The 14,051-nt window shown below is 39.0% G+C and overlaps 1 protein-coding gene across 1 annotated transcript in view; it reads left to right on the top strand.

Moving 5' to 3' along the window:
• CCSER1 (coiled-coil serine rich protein 1) overlaps nt 1-14,051 on the top strand; it is a 1,539,837-nt gene that overhangs the window by 1,269,958 nt on the left and 255,828 nt on the right. The window lies entirely within an intron of this gene.

Here is a 14,051-nt window from a genome sequence, read left to right on the forward strand (position 1 = left end):
TAAACAGATGGTCTCTGTTATCAATAGGTGAAAAGCAGTTGCTCTCAAGCTTTAGTGTGCAACACCCAGAAAGCTCATTTTAAATGCAGATTCATAGGACTCCTTCTTAGAGGTTCTAATTCCTTAGGTTTAGGTTATGCCTCAAAATCTATGTTTTTAACTAGCACCCATGGAAATTCTGATGCCTATTACTTTTTCAAAAACACTGAAGTGCAAAGAAACGTTAGTCTTTTTTCAAGCAAATTGAACTTTTACTTAGGAATGATTACCTAAAATGTACATAATGACATAAATAGAACTCTTGAATTATAGATATTTTAGGTCCTTCTACACTTAGGACATTTAAGATACATAGGTTAAGATATTTCCTTGAGTTTCAATTTTGAACCATTTTTCTATAACAGACAAAAAAGCAGTTTATCCCTCATTTAAACTTTGAACAATCTAAAAAGTCTAAGTTTTCCTTTTGTCAGAAACTCATTATGGTCAGTTTAACATAAGCTTTCTGAACATAACAAGCAAGACCTTGTTAGTGCAATGGCCTATGGACGTATAGTTCCATGGGGAATTTCTTGAATGGAATTCAATTTTCATTAGACTGGAACTACTTGCCACACTAAAATCATGAATGAGAGGCTGGGAAATTTTCTTTCTGTTTCTGCATCTCTGAAATATTTCACTAGAAATCCTAGATTAAGCACAATTTTGTCTTTTGTATTCTCCGTCATTATGTAGTGGACTTTTGGTAAACTTTCTGAAGAAAGGCATGAATTTGACATACAGAAACATCTAAATTTCATTCATGATAATTTTGAGTTCTTCCAGATTGTTGTTAAAGCTGGAGATCACCTTAAAGTAATTTTATTTATTTATTTATTTTTATTATACTTCAAGTTCTAGGGTACATGTGCATAACGTGCATGTTTGTTACATATGTATACTTGTGCCATGTTGGTGTGCTGCACCCATCAACTCGTCAGCACCAATCAATTCATCATTTATATCATGTACAACTCCCCAATGCAATCCCTCCCTTCTACCCCCGCCATGATAGGCCCCAGTGCGTGATGTTCCCCTTCCCGAGTCCAAGTGATCTCATTGTTCAGTTCCCACCTATGAGTGAAAACATGCGGTGTTTGGTTTTCTGTTCTTGTGATAGTTTGCTAAGAATGATGGTTTCCAGCTGCATCCATGTCCCTACAAAGGACACAAATTCATCCTTTTTTATGGCTGCATAGTATTCCATGGTGTATATGTGCCACATTTTCTTAATCCAGTCTGTCACAGATGGACATTTGGGTTGATTCCAAGTCTTTGCTATTGTGAATAGTGCCGCAATAAACATACGTGTGCATGTGTCTTTGTAGTAGAATAATTTATAATCCTTTGGGTATATACCCAGTAGTGGGATGGCTGGGTCATATGGTACATTTAGTTCTAGATCCTTGAGGAATTGCCATACTGTTTTCCATAATGGTTGAACTAGTTTACAATCCCACCAACAGTGTAAAAGTGTTCCTATTTCTCCACATCCTCTCCAACACCTGTTGTTTCCTGATTTTTTAATGATTGCCATTCTAACTGGTGTGAGATGGTATCTCGTTGTGGTTTTGATTTGCATTTCTCTGATGGTCAGTGATGATGAGCATTTTTTCATGTGTCTGTTGGCTGTATGAATGTCTTCTTTTGAGAAATGTCTGTTCATATCCTTTGCCCACTTTTTGATGGGGTTGTTTCTTTTTTTCTTGTATATTTGTTTGAGTTCTTTGTAGATTCTGGATATTAGCCCTTTGTCAGATGAGTCGATTGCAAAAATTGTCTCCCATTCTGTAGGTTGCCTGTTCACTCTGATGGTAGTTTCTTTTGCTGTGCAGAAGCTCTTTAGTTTAATTAGATCCCATTTGTCAATTTTGGCTTTTGCTGCCGTTGCTTTTGGTGTTTTAGACATGAAGTCCTTGCCCATGCCTATGTCCTGAATGGTACTACCTAGGTTTTCTTCTAGGGTTTTTATGGTATTAGGTCTAACATTTAAGTCTCTAATCCATCTTGAATTAATTTTCGTATAAGGAGTAAGGAAAGGATCCAGTTTCAGCTTTCTACTTATGGCTAGCCAATTTTCCCAGCACCATTTATTAAATAGGGAATCCTTTCCCCATTTCTTGTTTCTCTCAGGTTTGTCAAAGATCAGATGGCTGTAGATGTGTGGTATTATTTCTGAGGGCTCTGTTCTGTTCCATTGGTCTATAGCTCTGTTTTGGTACCAGTACCATGCTGTTTTGGTTACAGTAGTCTTGTAGTATAGTTTGAAGTCAGGTAGCATGACGCCTCCAGCTTTGTCCTTTTGACTTAGGATTGTCTTGGCAATGCGGGCTCTTTTTTGGTTCCATATGAACTTTAAAGCAGTTTTTTCCAATTCGGTGAAGAAACTCATTGGTAGCTTGATGGGGATGGCATTGAATCTATAAATAACCTTGTGCAGTATGGCCATTTTCACGATATTGATTCTTCCTATCCATGAGCATGGTATGTTCTTCCATTTGTATGTGTCCTCTTTTATTTCACTGAGCAGTGGTTTGTAATTCTCCTTGAAGAGGTCCTTGACATCCCTTGTAGGTTGGATTCCTAGGTATTTGATTCTCTTTGAAGCAATTGTGAATGGAAGTTCATTCCTGATTTGGCTCTCTGTTTGTCTGTTACTGGTGTATAAGAATGCTTGTGATTTTTGCACATTAATTTTGTATCCTGAGACTTTGCTGAAGTTGCTTATCAGCTTAAGGAGATTCTGGGCTGAGACAATGGAGTTTTCTAAATATACAATCATGTCATCTGCAAACAGGGACAATTTGATTTCTTCTTTTCCTAACTGAAAACCCTTGATTTCTTTCTCTTGCCTGATTGCCCTAGCCAGAACTTCCAACACTATGTTGAATAGGAGTGGTGAGAGAGGGCATCCCTGTCTTGTGCCAGTTTTCAAAGGGAATTTTTCCAGTTTTTGCCCATTCAGTATGATATTAGCTGTGGGTTTGTCATAAATAGCTGTTATTATTTTGAGGTACGTTCCATCAATACCGAATTTATTGAGCATTTTTAGCATGAAGGGCTGTTGAATTTTGTCATGGCTTTTTCTGCATCTATTGAGATAATCATGTGGTTCTTGTCTTTGGTTCTGTTTATATGCTGGATTACGTTTATTGATTTGCGAGTGTTGAACCAGCCTTGCATCCCAGGGATGAAGCCCACTTGATCATGGTGGATAAACTTATTGATGTGCTGCTGTATCCGGGTTGCCAGTATTTTATTGAGGATTTTTGCATGGATATTCATCAGGGATATTGGTCTAAAATTCTCTTTTTTTGTTGTGTCTCTGCCAGGCTTTGGTATCAGGATGATGTTGGCCTCATAAAAGGAGTTAGGGAGGATTCCCTCTTTTTCTATTGATTGGAATAATTTCAGAAGGAATGGTACAAGCTCCTCCTTGTACCTCTGGTAAAATTCAGCTGTGAATCCATCTGGTCCTGGACTTTTTTTGGTGGGTAGGCTATTGATTGTTGCCTCAATTTGAGAGCCTGCTATTGGTCTATTCAGGGATTCAACTTCTTCCTGGTTTAGTCTTGGGAGAGTGTAAGTGTCCAGGAAATTATCCATTTCTTCTAGATTTTCTAGTTGATTTGCATAGAGGTATTTATAGTATTCTCTGATGGTAGTTTGTATTTCTGTGGGGTCGGTGGTGATATCCCCTTTATCATTTTTTATTGCATCTATTTGATTCCTCTCTCTTTTCTTCTTTATTAGTCTTGCTAGCGGTCTGTCAATTTTGTTGATCTTCTCAAAAAACCAACTCCTGGATTCATTGATTTTTTGGAGGGTTTTTTGTGTCTCTATCTCCTTCAGTTCTGCTCTGATCTTAGTCATTTCTTGCCTTCTGCTAGCTTTTGAATGTGTTTGCTCTTGCCTCTCTAGTTCTTTTAATTGCGATGTTAGAGTGTCAATTTTAGATCTTTCCTGCTTTCTCTTGTGGACATTTAGTGCTATAAATTTCCCTCTACACACTGCTTTAAATGTGTCCCAGAGATTCTGGTATGTTGTATCTTTGTTCTCATTGGTTTCAAAGAACATCTTTATTTCTGCTTTCATTTCGTTATGTACCCAGTAGTCATTCAGGAGCAGGTTGTTCAGTTTCCATGTAGTTGAGCGGTTTTGATTGAGTTTCTTAGTCCTGAGTTCTAGTTTGATTGCACTGTGGTCTGAGAGACAGTTTGTTATAATTTCTGTTCTTGTACATTTGCTGAGGAGTGCTTTACTTCCAATTATGTGGTCAATTTTGGAATAAGTGCGATGTGGTGCTGAGAAGAATGTATATTCTGTTGATTTGGGGTGGAGAGTTCTATAGATGTCTATTAGGTCCGCTTGGTGCAGAGATGAGTTCAATTCCTGGATATCCTTGTTAACTTTCTGTCTCGTTGATCTGTCTAATGTTGGCAGTGGAGTGTTGAAGTCTCCCATTATTATTGTATGGGAGTCTAAGTCTCTTTGTAATTCTCTAAGGACTTGCTTTATGAATCTGGGTGCTCCGTTATTGGGTGCATATATATTTAGGATAGTTAGCTCTTCCTGTTGAATTGATCCCTTTACCATTATGTAATGGCCTTCTTTGTCTCTTTTGATCTTTGATGGTTTAAAGTCTGTTTTATCAGAGACTAGGATTGCAACCCCTGGTTTTTTTTGTTCTCCATTTGCTTGGTAGATCTTCCTCCATCCCTTTATTTTGAGCCTATGTATGTCTCTGCATGTGAGATGGGTCTCCTGAATACAGCAGACTGATGGGTCTTGACTCTTTATCCAGTTTGCCAATCTGCGTCTTTTAATTGGAGCACTTAGTCCATTAAAATTTAAGGTAAATATTGTTATGTGTGAACTTGATCCTGCCATTATGATATTAACTGGTTATTTTGCTCGTTAGTTGATGCAGTTTCTTCCTAGCCTCGATGGTCTTTACATTTTGGCATGTTTTTGCAATGGCTGGTACCGGTTGTTCCTTTCCATGTTTAGGGCTTCCTTCAGGGTCTCTTGTAAGGCAGGCCTGGTGGTGACAAAATCTCTAAGCATTTACTTATCTGTAAAGGATTTTATTTCTCCTTCACTTATGAAACTTAGTTTGGCTGGATATGAAATTCTGGGTTGAAAATTCTTTTCTTTATGAATGTTGAATATTGGCCCCCACTCTCTTTTGGCTTGTAGAGTTTCTGCCGAGAGATCTGCTGTATTCTGATGGGGTTCCCTTTGTGGGTAACCCGACCTTTCTCTCTGGCTGCCCTTAAGATTTTTTCCTTCATTTCAACTTTGGTGAATCTGGCAATTATGTGTCTTGGAGTTGCTCTTCTCTAGGAGTATCTTTGTGGCATTCTCTGTATTTCCTGAATTTGAATGTTGGCCTGCCCTACTAGGTTGGGGAAGTTCTCCTGGATGATATCCTGAAGAGTGTTTTCCAACTTGGTTCCATTTTCCCCCTCACTTTCAGGCATCCCAATCAGATGTAGATTTGGTCTTTTTACATAATCCCATACTTCTTGCAGGCTTTGTTCATTTATTTTTCTTCTTTTTTCTTTTGGTTTCTCTTCTCGCTTCATTTCATTCATTTGATCCTCAATCGCTGATACTCTTTCTTGCAGTTGATCGAGTCGGTTACTGAAGCTTGTGCATTTGTCACGTATTTCTCTTGTCATGGTTTTCATCTCTGTCATTTCGTTTATGACCTTCTCTGCATTAATTATTCTAGCTATCAATTCTTCCACTCTTTTTTCAAGATTTTTAGTTTCTTTGCGCTGGGTACGTAATTCCTCCTTTAGCTCTGAGAAGTTTGATGGACTGAAGCCTTCTTCTCTCATCTCGTCAAAGTCATTCTCTGACCAGCTTTGATCTGTTGCTGGCGATGGGCTGCGCTCCTTTGCAGGGGGAGATGCGCTCTTATTTTTTGAATTTCCAGCTGTTCTGCCCTGCTTTTTCCCCATCTTTGTGGTTTTATCTGTCTCTGGTCTTTGATGATGGTGACGTACTGATGGGGTTTTGGTATAGGTGTCCTTCCTGTTTGATAGTTTTCCTTCTGACAGTCAGGACCCTCAGCTATAGGTCTGTTGGAGATTGCTTGAGGTCCACTCCAGACCCTGTTTGCCTGGGTATCAGCAGCAGAGTTTGCAGAAGATAGAATATTGCTGAACAGCGAGTGTACCTGTCTGATTCTTACTTTGGAAGCTTCCTCTCAGGGGTGTACTCCACCCTGTGAAGTGTTGGGTGTCAGACTGCCCCTAGTGGGGGATGTCTCCCAGTTAGGCTACTCAGAGGTCAGGGACCCACTGGAGCAGGCAGTCTGTCCGTTCTCAGATCTCAACCTCCGTGTTGGGAGATCCACTGCTCTCTTCAAAGCTGTCAGACACAGTCGTTCACGTCTGCACAGGCCTCTGCTTCTTCCCCTGTTGTTTTTTTAGCTGTGCCCTGTCCCCAGAGGTGGAGTCTACAGAGACAGGCAGGTTTCCTTGAGCTGCTGTGAGCTCCACCCAGTTCGAGCTTCCCAGTGGCTTTGTTTACCTACTTGAGCCTCAGCATTGGTGGGCGCCCCTCCCCCAGCCTCGCTGCTGCCTTGCGGTTAGATTGCCGCAGACTGCTGTGTTAGCAATGAGGGAGGCTCCATGGGCATGGGACCCTCCCGGCCAGGTGTGGGATATATTCTCCTGGTGTGCCCATTTGCTTAAAGCGCAGTATTGGGGTGGGAGTTACCCAATTTTCCTGGTGTTTAGTGTCTCAGTTCCCCTGGCTAGGAAAAAGGATTCCCTTCCCCCTTGCGCTTCCCAGGTGAGGCGATGCCTCACCCTGCTTCAGCTCTCGCTGGTCTGGCTGCAGCCGATTGTCCGGCACTCCCCAGTGAGATGACCCCAGTACCTCAGATGAAAATGCAGAAATCACCAGTCTGTGTCGCTCGCGCTGGGAATTGGAGACTGGAGCTCTTCCTATTCGGCCATGTTGCTCCGCCCCAACTTAAAGCAATTTAATCAAATCTTACTTTACAATGGAGACAATTTAGGTAGAGAGACATGCCTAATATAATTCTGTCTGAATCAGGACTCCTGATTTATACATATAGAGTTTGATTTTGCATTTAACTATTCTATCTCCAAAATTATAGTATTTACTCTCATGTTATTTAATAGGTTTACTTTTTCATAATTTGGAAAACATCAGTCTGTTGGGTCTATTTTATGGTAATTTACTATTTGTCAGAGTATCAAAATGACTTAATTGCTAATTGTGCTCAGCAAAAGAGTTCAGAAGAGAATTCTTGAGTGTTGTCAGCATGCAATATATTTGTTCACACGAGCAAATGTCGGTGACAAGTTTTGAAACTGTTGGATCTTTTAAATTTAAATTTCTAAAGAAGTTTTAAATTATTAAGCTTAAGGAAAAATATTACATAGAGTAATATTCTATTGTTTAAGAATACAGTAGTATATATTTACATATATTAACAGATAAATGACAAGTATAAACCTCATAGGCAGTATTATCAATTAGTGATGTCTTTGGCTATGAGTAATAAACAAGCAAAATATGACACTAGAGTTGTGTGAATAAATACTGATTTTATTTCATTCTAGTACAGGAAATCTGGGAGTAGCAATCTGGAGTTGATTGAGGACCTTAATTGAAATCAGCAAGGTGCTTGATTTTTCTTAAGCCTTCAGTGTAGTATGGAGCATCTTTGGGGCACTGCTGGAAAGGCATGATTGTGTTTTGAAATATGAGAAGGAAATGGAATTTGGGAGGGGCCAAGGGCAGAATAATATTATTTGGCTCTGTGTTCCCACCCAAATTACATGATGAATTGTAATCCCCCAGTGTTGAAGGTGGGGTCTGGTGGGAGGTGACTGGATCATGAAGGCAGATTTCCCCCTTACTGTTCTAGTGATAGTGAGTAGAAATGCAAAAGGCCATCGGACCTATGGGGAAAGGGTCCTAAATAGCTGGAGCTACCCTTTACCAAGAGGCATACCTTATTTCTAATTCCACAGGTGTCAAATGGGTTAGCAGTGGTCCTCTTTTTCTGTCTTCTTGTTTCACCAGCATAGTAGGTGGCTCTTGCCATTATTGTAATTAGATATGGCTGTTGCACGTCCAAGCCTTTGCATATGGGTCCTAGGCAGGAAGAAGAAAGAAGAGTTACAAAGGCTTTTTCCCAAAGAAGCTTTTTTTGGAAAATGAAGCCATTTGACAGAAACTATTGCCAATATCTTATTGTTCAGAAGTATGCCATGTGTCATCTATAGATGAAAAGGGGCAAGGGGTAGGCAGAAGTATTTTTAGCTAGTACGTTATGACTCAGAGAAAACAATCAAGATTCTCTCTGTTAGAAGGAAAGGAGAATGGGTAACAGATAGGCAGCTAGAAGAAGCTGCCAAGGGAATAATTAGATGAAGAAGGAAAGAGACCAAATCAACATAAGCTGTGGGCCAAGGTTAATAGCACTGCAGATTTTCAGCACAAAGATCAAATCTCAGCAGCAAGATTCTGGTAAAATAAAAGTCTCTCCTTTCATCCATTGCTCCTTCCAATACTGCACAAAGCTTCCCAGACTCAGACTTTGGCTTCCTGCCATATGACTAATATGTGAACCAATTCACTTATCTTCACTTTTATACTATTTCAGTTCCAGTATCAATATGACTTCAGTCTTCTCCATCTTCACAACAGACAAAGAAAAAAGAGTTTGGAAAGTATAATTAAATATTTATAACTTACACTGGTATTTTCTCTGAACAAAAGATTTTTTAGTTTTAGTTTGAGAAATGAAAATATTTATTCATTGATTAGAACTTTATGAATCAAATTAGAAATGAACATCTATCTTCAAAATTCCTAGATTTTTATTTGAAAGAGTAGCTTTGGTTTTATTTTAAAATTGTTAAATTTGCTTTTCTGAGTTTTGAATTCTCTAATTGCTAGACTGAGAATATGTCATAAATATATGCATTTGTGACATTTTAATAAAATCCTGCTCAGTAAAGTTACAAAACCGAGATTGATTAAATTAGCACATATAGATGAAAATAAAAATGAACTCTTCTTTTTATAACCAATGCATTAGTCTGTTGTCACATTGCTATAAAGAACTACCCAAGACTGGGTAATTTATGATGAAAAGAAGTTTAATTGACTCACAGTTCTGCAGGCTGTACAGGAAGCATGACTGGGAGGCCTCAGGAAACTTACAATCATGGCAGAATGTGAATGGGAAGTGAGCATGTCTTCAGGCCGGAGCAAGAGAAAGAGAGTAAAAGGAGAAGTGCTACACAACTTTATACAACCAGATCTTGTGAGAACTATTCACTGTCACTAGAAACAGTAAGAGGGAAATCTGCATTCATGATCCAATCACCTCCCACCAGGCCCTACCTTCAACACTGGGGGATAACAATTCATCATGTGATTTGAGTGGGAACACAGAGCCAAATAATATTATTCTGCCCTTGGCCTCTCCAAATTCCATGTCCTTCTCATATTTCAAAACACAATCATGCCTTTCCAGCAGTTTCCCAAAGTCCTAACTCATTCCAGCATTAAGTCAAAAGTCCACATCCAAAGTCTCATCTGACACACAGCAAGTCCCTTCTGCCTAGGAGCCTGTAAAATAAAAACAAGCTAGTTACTTCCAAGATACAAATGGGGTTACAGGCATTGGTTAAATGCTCCTATTCCAAAACAAAGGAATTGGCCAAAACCAAGGGGTTACAGGCCCCACCCAAGTCCAAAGCCCAGCAGTGCAGTCATTAAATCTTACAGCTTCAAACTAATCTCCTCTGACTCTATGTCTCATATCCAGGCCACTCTGACACAAAGGATGGGCTACCAAGGCCTTGGAAGGCTCTGCCCCTGTGACTCTGGAGGGCACAGCCCATGCGGCTATATTCATGGACTGGCATAGAGTAGAGTGCCTGCAACTGTTCCAGGTACATGGTACAAGCTGTTGGTGGATCTGTCATTCTGGGGTCTAGAATATGGTGGTCCTCTTCTCACAGCTTCACTAATCAGTGCCCCAGTGGGAAGTCTATGTGGAGGCTCGAACCCCACATTTCCCCTCTGCACTTCCCTAGTAGAGTTTCTCCATGAGGGCTCCACCTCTGGAGCAAACTTCTGCGTGGACATCCAGGGTGTTTCCATAATCCTCTGAAATGTAGGTGGAGGCTCCCATACCTCAACTCTTGTCTTCTGTGCACCCCCAGGCCCAACACCACCTGGAAGCCACAAAGGCTTGGGGCTTACACCCTCTCAAGCAATGGTTGGAGCTGCACCTCGGTCCCTTTTAGCCATGACTGGAGCTGGAGAGTCTGGGATGCCAGGCATTATGTCGCAAGGCAGCACAGAGGAGCAGGGCCCTAAACCTGGCCCATGAAACCATTTTTCCCTCCTAGGCCTCCAGGCCTGTGATGGGAGGGGCTGTCATGAAGGTCGCTGAAATGCCCTGAGGGCATTTTCCCTATTGTATTGGCTTTTAACATTTGACTCCTGTTATGCAAATTTCTGTAATTGACTTGAATTTCTTCCCAGAAAATAGGTTTTTATTTTCTATCACATAGCGAGGCTGCAAATTTTCCAAACTTTCATGCTCTAATTCCCCTGTAAATATAAGTTCCAACTTCAGGTAATTTCTTTGTTTCTGCAAATGAGTATAGACTTTTAGAGGCAGCCAGGCCAAATCTTAAATGCTTTGCTGCTTTGAGATTTGTTCCAGCAGACACCCTAAATCATTTTCTCAATTTCAACGTTCCACAGATCTCTAGAATGAGGCACAATACCACCAGTCTCTTTGCTAAAGCATAACAAGAGTGACCTTTATTCCAGTTCCCAATAAGTTTCTCATCTCCATCTGAGACCACCTCAGCCTGGAGTTCATTGTCCATGTAATTCTCAGAATTTTGGTCACAACCATTCAACAGGTCTCTAGAAAGCTTCAATCTTCTCAATTTCCTGCCTTCTTCTGAGCCCTAAAAACTGTCCAAGCCTCTGCCCATTACCCAGTTCCAAAGCTACTTCCACATTTTTAGTATCTTTATAGCAAGACCCAACTCCTGATTTCAATTTTCTGTATTAGTCCATTTTCACACTGCTATAAAGAACTACCTGAGACTGGGAAATTTATGAAGAAAAGAGGTTTAATTGACTTGCAGTTCCACAGGCTGTACAGGAAAGATGGCTGAGAGGCCTCAGAAAACTTATAATCATGGCCAAAGGTAAAGAAGAAGTAAGCGCATCCTCATGTCAGAGCAAGAGAGAAAGTGTAGGGGGAAGTACTACACATTTTTAAACAACCAGATCTTGTGAAAACTCACTCATTATTACAAGAACAGCAAGGGAGAAGTCTGAATCCATGATTCAATCACTTCCTGCCAGGCCTCACCTTCAACATTGCAGATTACAATTCAACAGGAGAGTTGGGTGGGGACAGAGAGCCAAACCATATCAACCACAGAAATATTTTCTGAACCACTTGGATTTTAGATTTCAGTAAAACTTACCTGAATTATTTGTACACATTAATTAACAGTGAAAGTTTAGTTAAATTATGTGATAGAGGGACCCTATAAAATAAAATAAAACATTTTTGGCCCCTAGGAATGTAGACATAATCCATATTTATTTTATTTTATGTTATTATTAAAGAGTTGATATGGTTTGGCTGTGTCCCTACCCAAATATCATCTTGAATTGTAATGATCCCCACATGTCAAGGATGGGACGAAGTGGAGATAGTTGAATCATGGTAGCAGTTTTCCCCCTGCTGTTCTCATGGTAGTGAATAAGTCTCATGAGATCTGATAGATTTATAAGTGGGAGTTCCCCTACACAAGCTCTCTTGCCTGCTGCCATGTAAGATGTGACTTTGCTCTTCATTTGCCTTCTGACATGATTGTGAGGCCTCCCCAGCCATGTGGAACTGTCAGTCAATTAAACCTCTTTCCTTTATAAATTACCAAATCTCAGTTATATCTTTATTAGCAGAATGAGAACAGATTAATACTCTTGTATTAGTATAATATCACATAGAACTCTAATTTATCTTCCATACGAAGAAGAGTAGTTAACATATCTGTGAAAAATAATACATTGAAATGTAAAGGAAAACTATTTTGAACATACTGACCTTATATCCAGCAATGCTGCAAAGCATTTTTTAAAAAATCATGTTATCTACAAATAATGGCAATTCTAATTTCTAATGCTGTGTGTTAATTTTGTTTTACAATTTATTAAGTAGATTTCACAATAAAATGTTAAACAGAAATAACAAAGGTATATTTTTCTCATTTCCGATTTCAAGGGAAATGCTGTTAAAATATTATCATTAAGTATGATTTTCCCATATTATTTAGTTTTATGGGTGTGTTAGTCATGTTGGGCTCCCATGACTGGGTGGCTTTAAATAGCATGTATTTGTCACAGTTTTGGAGAACAAAAAGTCCAAGATCAAGGTGCCAGCAGGTCAAGGTGCCACCAGTGTCTGGTGAAGTCTTGATAGATGGCTGTGTTCTTGCTGTGTCTTCACATAGCAGTGTCTAAGTCATCTCTCTTGTGTCTCTTCTCATTAGGTCACTAATCCCGTTTATGAGGACTTTACCCTCCTGACCTAATTACCTGCCATGAACCTCAACTTTAAATATTTCTTATGTAAAATTGTTGATGATTCTTTTGTATTTTTTTACTCCTTGCTAGAGTTATAATCATGTCCTCCTTTTAATTCCTAATGTTATTTATATTTGGCTTCTCTCTTTTTTTGTTAAATTATATTTCACAGTGGTTTGCTACTTTTATTAGTCATTTTACTTTATTGCTCCTCCTTTATTTTTCCTTTCATTAATTTTTGCTCTTAAGAGTATTAGTTTTCTTCTGCTGTATTCTTTGGGTTTATTCTTCTATTTTATTCTAACTTATTTTGGGTTTCTACTTCATTAATTTTTTGCCTTTACTTTTTTCTAATGTAATTCTTCAAGTGTATTTTACTTCCCTCTAAGTACTGCTTTTACTCAATGTACAGGTTGAAAAGCAGTAATTTCATTATCATTCAGAGCTAAGAATTTTATAATTGCAGAAATGTTATTTATTCAGAAATACATTTAATTTTTTTCTCTTATTTATGTTTTATGGTTATTGATGCTTAGGAGGTAGTAGAAAAATGGGATGGAAATTACAGAGATAGATTAATATTGAAAGGAAAATATTGAGACTAATCCTCACTTAGCTGATTCTTCATGTCATGGTGCTTCAAGTCACCAACCACTGTGGCAAATGTGGAGTGAAAAGAGAGCCAAGAATGTCTCTTACAGAGTCTTAGGAAATTTTCTATTTATCTCTTTCTATTTTTTCCAACTAATAGTAATTTCTCTTATTACCCCTCAAAAACATTAAGATAACCCTTTAGCTGAGCTAAGTGAGGGCTTGTCTTCCCCTCACTTATTTGGATGTGGAAGCAACATCCAAATGGTGTAAAGGCTAACTCATCTGGAAATGGAAATAAAAACTCTTCATTATCTTTTCAGTTTTCCATTTTAAAATATCCCTGTTGCAATACATTCAAGTAGACCAATTGCCCTGGAGAAGTAGTGGTTCAGCTTTTAGGTATTTTACTTTCTGTAACAAGTATCCTTCCCAATCAGTGCAGATTTCAGTTCCAAATTACAGTGGTCTCCCCTTATCTGAGGTTTTGCTTTTCACGGTTTCAGTTATCTGTGGCCCGTTGCAGTCTGAAAATATTAAATGTAAAGTTCCACAAATAAATAATAAGTTTTAAATTGCATGTAGTTTTGATAAGCATGATAAATTCTTGTGCTGTCTGGCTTTGTTCAACCTGGGACATGAATTATCCCTTTATCCAGCTTATTCATAATGTATAGGCTTACCTGCTGCTATTATACAGGAAAAACCATAGAGTATGTAGCATTCAGTATTATCCTTGGTTTCAGACATCCATGGGGGGTCTTGAAATGTATCCTTCAAGATAAGGGGGAACT

Source organism: Rhinopithecus roxellana, chromosome 2 (assembly GCF_007565055.1).
Source record: "Rhinopithecus roxellana isolate Shanxi Qingling chromosome 2, ASM756505v1, whole genome shotgun sequence".
NCBI lineage: Eukaryota > Metazoa > Chordata > Mammalia > Primates > Cercopithecidae > Rhinopithecus > Rhinopithecus roxellana.